Source organism: Triticum urartu, chromosome 6, assembly GCF_003073215.2.
Source record: "Triticum urartu cultivar G1812 chromosome 6, Tu2.1, whole genome shotgun sequence".
Taxonomy (NCBI): Eukaryota; Viridiplantae; Streptophyta; class Magnoliopsida; order Poales; family Poaceae; genus Triticum; species Triticum urartu.
In genome coordinates, this window is record NC_053027.1 from 387954930 (window position 1) to 387961957 (window position 7028).

The 7028-nt window shown below is 42.8% G+C and overlaps 1 pseudogene; it reads right to left on the minus strand.

Annotated features, from left to right (window-relative positions):
• Positions 1-1447: 1447 nt before the first annotated feature.
• LOC125516802 lies at positions 1448-4473 on the minus strand (annotated as a pseudogene).
• Positions 4474-7028: the final 2555 nt, after the last annotated feature.

Sequence of the window (7028 nt, forward strand, 5' to 3'; positions counted from 1 at the left end):
AAAGGGCAGAAGATGCATGCAGTCACCAGCATCAACTTTTGGAGTGTGCGCTACTGGGATCAGTCTCTCCAGCTTCAGGTAAGCTATTCACTTAGCCACTCAGCTATTTATGTCAGATCTAGAAGTATTTTCTATAGCACACCATGTGTTAGTTTGATCTGATAAGGTTGAAATACTATGAAGCTCATGGCAATCAATGGATTGATTTTGGGGAGTATAGTTTCTGTAATTACTGTGACAGTATGAAACATATATTGCTATATAAACAAGATTTAATGTACACTATTCAGTATACCTGATATGACTATGATAGAGAGAACATAATATACTGTATTTTATTTGTAATTTTGTATACATCTATCTATCTATCTATCTATCTATCTATATGTATCTATCTATAGCTATACTAATTATATATAGACTCCCAACAAATTACACATTAATCAGAAAATAAGAGCCGTTCTATCTAATCCATGTAATCCTTGGCTGAAATCTTGACCAAGAAAAAATCAGCCAGAAAAAACTTCTTGAACGGCCCACAAATAACAAACTATCTTTTTTTAGAAGACTCGCAGTTTTCACGGCTGTAGAAGAAATAGAAGCCGAGTGAGATACTCCCTATCAACAATCATGAAGATAAGTTAGAAAAAAACATGAAAGGATATACAAAAGCGCTTAAAAGGAGAAGAAGCCGAAAGAGATAAGGGTCACAGTCCTTTCACGTACAAGCCAAGGACACCCCAAAAGTATCTACCTTCTCCACGTCTCTTTCTCTCTCCTTTAAGAAAACAACCTGAAGCAACAACGGGCCATGTAATCTCCATGGTCTCCTTAGCCCCATGAACAATTCATGTTGCTCTCAAATTGTGCAAGCAAGTTCGGGCATCGATCCGATGTGCTCAAGGAGTGTATTGCATCACAATTGTTTTGTTAAGGTTTGTTTTCTCATCTAGATGAGGTTCGTTTTCTCATAATCTTTTGTTCTGAATTTCTTTCTTCCCTTGAATCTACCATGACTTTGGATCGGGTTCAATTTGTTTTCTATACTATCATGTGATAGTGTTCTGCTTTCCAAGGATTAAATCCCGAATATTTTCACCTACAACATATGGATATCTAATCGAGATCATCAGGTCAGATCTGGTGAGCTTATAAATTAAACCTGGTGTCTAGACAAGCAACATCACAAGAAGGAGCATCCTTTCAGTTGTCAACATCGAGCTGGTCAAGCTACTCCAAATTCAATTTTTGCACCGACAAAATATGTCCAGTAACTTTCTGTGAATCACATGTGACAACAACTATTTTTTTCTGACAACTACAGGTTAAATAGAGCATGACCAGCTGCATCGACTGCTCTTGCTACCTGCAGCTCTATAAATAAGCAAGTGTTCATCTGATACCTATTGACTGCAGATTGGGGATAATTAGCAACATAATGTTGATACATAGAAATACTGAGTGAGAGTATGACCAGCTGCATCGACTGCTCTTCTAATAATTCCGCATCAGCTGCCACTCATCTTGACGTCCACGCCAAGCCTCATATAGATGGTAGGATATCTTCTGTACATAGTAGTTCTTTTGTAACCTGATTGTAATATCATTAATGATGTATCTGTGTAGTCCATATATATGTGAATATGAGATGGGCGAGGTGTGCAATTAGCAGCCCGTTCTTTCTGAGCTATACGAGTTTTTCTTGGTTATCCTATTTCGGCGGTTTCATATTTAGAGAAGCTTATGAAATTACACATCATATGCCTATTTAATAAGGATGTGTTTCACTGGTACCTGTTTTGGCTGATTGAGGTTAATAAGCAACAATATATTGTAAATAAAAATATTGAGATTTTCCCAATTTGTGGCGCCTAAGTTTTATTTTGGCAGTTTCATATTACAAAACGTTATGAAACTAAATAGCATAGAATTCCTGCAAAAAAGAAATCGTGCTTTTGATAAATAATAAGATGTCTACAAATGGTTTCGCATCTTGCAGTGATGCTATGAGAACTTTGAAATATATGATAAATTTTTACTAACAATATCAATGATAAATATATGGTTGTTTTTGTAAGTTGCATTGCTTAAAGATTTTTCAAAAGCAATACCTGAATCTCGCTTTTGTATAGTTCTTTTTGTTTTACCTTTTTTATGGATTAACTTAGCACATATACTGTAATTATTTTTGTTCTGAAGGGGACTATAGGAGGAAAGGTAATACGAGATGATCATCGCACTTCTCCAAATCTGCTCTATCCATGTTCTACCACTATGTTGTCTCTCTCTTTTCTTTCATACCTACTATTTGTATAAGGTCCGTACGTTCAAATTATCTATCTTACGACATTTTTTGTTGATCGGAATGCTTACTACCTGGCCCTGTACTACGTAATGCATGCAGAAAATATCCAGATTGATCTGAATTGTATACTTTTAAATTAAACCAAACATAATGCATGTGACAAAACCAGTTTCAGTATTCATTTTTCACTTTCCCCGAGGCACGTGCTCTAAAAGATTATTTTTTTGATATTCTTACGGTGAGAGAGACATAGGTCAAACTCTCAAAGAATTTGTTGAGGAAGATGATTCCTCTACATAGTCTATATATGTGAACTATGAACCCTTTGGTTCTTTACACCGGCGTGAGTATATGATGCAGAGAATAAAGTGCTTTCCATTTGACCTGTTGGTGAGTAGCGTACACGTTGCACTAGAAAATCATAATTTAGAAAAGGTTCATTCTTAGGATCTGTTGGTTAGGACATCACTTATTGCTATATATGGATTAAATGCCCAAAAAATCCAATTCTTATGGTAAAATATAGTAGAAAGACTAGCCCGTGCATCGCACGGGTTTGACGACTAGTAGTGTTAACCACTGTATGCAGTAACTGAATTTCAAATCCACAGCACAGCAATGGCAATCAGAAATCAGCAATCGGCAATCGTAAACAGGCCGTGACGGAGCTCACCTCGAGCGCTTCGACAGTGAGGAGCAGGACAATGATCTTCACGGAGAACCTCTGGCGCTCCTCGTGGTCGTGCGAGAGGCGGCGCCTGTAGGAGAGGTTGTAGAAGAGGGATCGGGGCTCCTTGAGCTTGGCCTTGGCGACGGCGAGATCGCGCAGGCAGCTGAGCACCTGGGAGCGGTGGGCGAGGTGCGCCCTGTAGTTCATCTGGATGAGCAGCGCGGCATCCTGCGGCGACAGCTCCTTGGCCTTCCCCTTGCCGTTCCCCATGGCAAAGGCCTGCATCATCAGAAAGAGAGACAAATGTCAGGCAGTCAGTACACATATGATAGTAGTGCATTGCAAGGGAGCAGAATCCTCAAGCTGATATCATTCAGAGAAGAGTTCAGTCAATCTGTAGCCAGTACTAAGCATAGATCTAGAGTGTGGACACTAGCATCCTCTAAAATTCCAAATTTTCTCTCAAATCCAGCGAGAGGTAACTTGGTTCTATTGGAAATTCTACTGGAAATCACACATTTCGTTCAGATCGGGCCACAGAACCCAAACCCCCGCAAAAATCTCATCTTTTGTGCTGAGTACCGTACCTTGCGGATGGCGTCGCAGCCGGCGGTGTTGTCCTCGGAGATCTCCTCGATCTAGACGCACGTCCTCGCCGGCTTCTTCTTCTTCTTGTCAACCTCCTTGTCCTTGGCGGCGGCCTTGATCTTCTTGGGCTTCTCCGGCCTGCGCTCCTCGACCTCCAGCTCATCCTCGTCGTTGTCGGAGGCGGTGAAGTCCTCCTCCCAGGTGTAGGAACGCGACCATGGCTCGAGCGAGCCTTTGCCCTTGATCTCGGTGCCCCACTTGGTCTTGGTCTTGCCTCCGGCGCCGCCCTTGGACTTGGCCTCCCACCTCCACTTGCGGTCGAATCCATCGTCATTGGGGGAGGCGAGCTCCGCCTCCCACTTGAGCGCCCGGCCTCCGCCGCGCGGCTTCTCCTCCGCCGTCCACTTGACCTTCCGGCCGCCGGGCTCCGTGGCCGCATAGGTGTACTTGCGGCGCGCCGGTTGCGGGGCGGCCGTGTGGGCCGCGAGCTTGAGCACGGCGACGCGGTCGGTGAGGTCGTGCAGGAGGAAGGCGTGTGGGGAGGGGATGGGGGCCGGGACGAAGAAGGGGTCGGCGGGGAGGTAGAGGTCGAGGAGGTCGGGGTGGTGGGGGAAGGCAAAGCGGGATGGGGATAGGGGTGGGAGGAAGGGGCGCAGGAGGCGGAGAGGGAGGAGGTAGGTGGTGGTGTGTGGATGAGATGCGAACATCTTTTTTTTACCTGGATGGGTGGGGAGAGAGGGAGGGGATAACCCCACAGTTTTTTTTACCTGGAAAAGAATAACCCCATCTCTTTGCCATCTGCCAGCAGATGGCAAAGAATCTTTGCCGTCTGCTGGCAGATGGCAAAGAGGTGGGGCTGGTACGCCATTACATGCTTGACGGCCATAGGATTTGCCAACCTCTTTGCCATCTGCTGGCAGATGGCAAAGATTATTTGCCATCCACTAGCAGATGGCAAAGAATTGGCTGATGGCAACCATGTTCTTTGCCGTCTGTCAGTTCTTTGCCATCTGTTTTTTATAAGAAGATGGCAAAGACGTTCTTTGCCATCAGCTGGCAGATGGCAAAGAGCTGGCTGATGGCAAATTCCCTGTTTCCAGTAGTGTAATACTCATACTCATCAAGATCAATCAAGCAGGAAGTAGGGTATTACCTCTATAGAGGGGGCCCAAACCTGGGTAAACATCGCGTCCCCTGTCTCCTGTTACCATCGATCCTAGACGCACAGTTTGGGACCCCCTACCCGAGATCCGCCGGTTTTGACACCGACAATAGCTAGACTATATGATTTTGTAGGGATAACTTTCTTTGGCCATGTTATTTTGAGAAGACATGATTGCTTAGTTAGTATGCTTGAAGTATTATTATTTTTATGTCAATATTAAACTTTTATATTGAATCTTTCGGATTTGAAGATTCATTCCACAATAAAGAAAATTACATTGAGAAATATGTTAGGAAGCATTCCACATAAAAAATTCTGTTTTTATCATTTACCAACTCGAGGATGAGCAGGAATTAAGCTTGGGGATGCTTGATACGTCTCCAATGTATCTATAATTTTTGATTGTTCCATGCTATTATATATTCTGTTTTGGATGTTTAATGGGCTTATTTATACACTTTTATATTATTTTTGGGACTAACCTATTAACCGGAGGCCAAGCCCAAATTGTTGTTTTTTTGCCTATTTCAGTGTTTCACAGAAAAAGAATATCAAACGGAGTCCAAACGGAACGAAACCTTCGGGAGTGTGATTTTTGGAACAAACGTGATCCAAAGGACTTGGAGTGGACGTCAAGCAACCAACGAGGAAGCCACGAGGCAGGGGGCGCACCCTCCACCCTCGTGGGCCCCTCGTGGCTCCACCGACCTACTTCTTCCTCCTAATATATACCTACGTACCCTGAAAACATCAGAGGGCACCACGAAAACCTAATTCCACCACCGCAAGCTTCTGTACCAGTTAGAACCCATCTTGGGGCCTTTTTTGGCGCTCTGCCAGAGTGGGCATTGATCACGGAGGGCTTCTACATCAACACCATAGCCTCTCCGATGATGTGTGAGTAGTTTACCTCAGACCTTCGGGTCCATAGTTATTAGCTAGATGGCTTCTTCTCTCTCTTTGGATCTCAATACAAAGTTCTCCTCGATTCTCTAAGATCTATTCGATGTAATCTTATTTTGCGGTGTGTTTGTCGAGATCCGATGAATTGTGGGTTTATGATCAAGATTATCTATGAACGACATTTGAATCTTCTCTGAATTCTTTTATGTATGATTGGTTATCTTTGCAAGTCTCTTCGAATTACCAGTTTGGTTTGGCCTACTAGATTGATCTTTTTTGCAATCGGAGAATTGCTTAGCTTTGGGTTCAATCTTGTGGTGCTCGATCCCAGTGACAGTATGGGAAACGACACGTATTGTATTGTTGTCATCGAGGATAAAAAGATGGGGTTTATAACATATTGCATGAGTTTATCCCTTTACATCATGTCATCTTGCTTAAAGCGTTACTACGTTCTTATGAACTTAATACTCTAGATGCATGCTGGATAGCGGTCGATGTGTGGAGTAATAGTAGTAGATGCAGGCAGGAGTCCGTCTACTTGTCACGGACGTGATGCCTATATACATGATCATACCTAGATATTCTCATAACTATGCTCAATTCTATCAATTGCTCGACAGTAATTTGTTTACCCGTCGTAATACTTATGCTATCTTGAGAGAAGCCACTAGTGAAACCTATGGCCCCCGGGTCTATTTTCCATCATACAAGTTTCCAATCTATTTTATTTTGCAATCTTTACTTTCAATTTATATCATAAAAATACTAAAAATATTTATCTTATTATTATTATCTCTATCAGATCGCACTCTTGCAAGTGGCCGTGAAGGGATTGACAACCCCTTTATCACGTTGGTTACGAGGTTCTTATTTGTTTGTGTAGGTACGAGGTGACTCACGTGTGGTCTCCTACTGGATTGATACCTTGGTTCTCAAAAACTGAGGGAAATACTTACGCTGCTTTGTTGCATCACCCTTTCCTCTTCAAGGGAAAACCAACGCATGCTCAGGAGGTAGGAGGAGGCAGCAACTTTTCTTCTTTCTCATAATGCCTAATAGGTATGTTAAAGTGTGCAGCAAGGCGCGAGGCTAAGATGCCTCCAAAGACGGGACCATTTTACGGTTCAGATTTAACCGTTTAGCAACAATAGCGCCTAAACTAAAGTGGTATCATGAAACAGAGCATGGCGCAAAATAACAATATCAGGGGCGCTAAGATTTCCACTGTTCCCGTGACCAATTAAGCATCTACTAGCAAATATTGCAAAGTAATGTAGAACAGGAAAATGTATGCTAGTAATTCTTGCATCGGAAACTTTCCTCATTTCCAGTAATCATATCAATAAATCCTTCCACGTCATTACGATGTGGTTCCTCTATGCTACCCTCAAAAG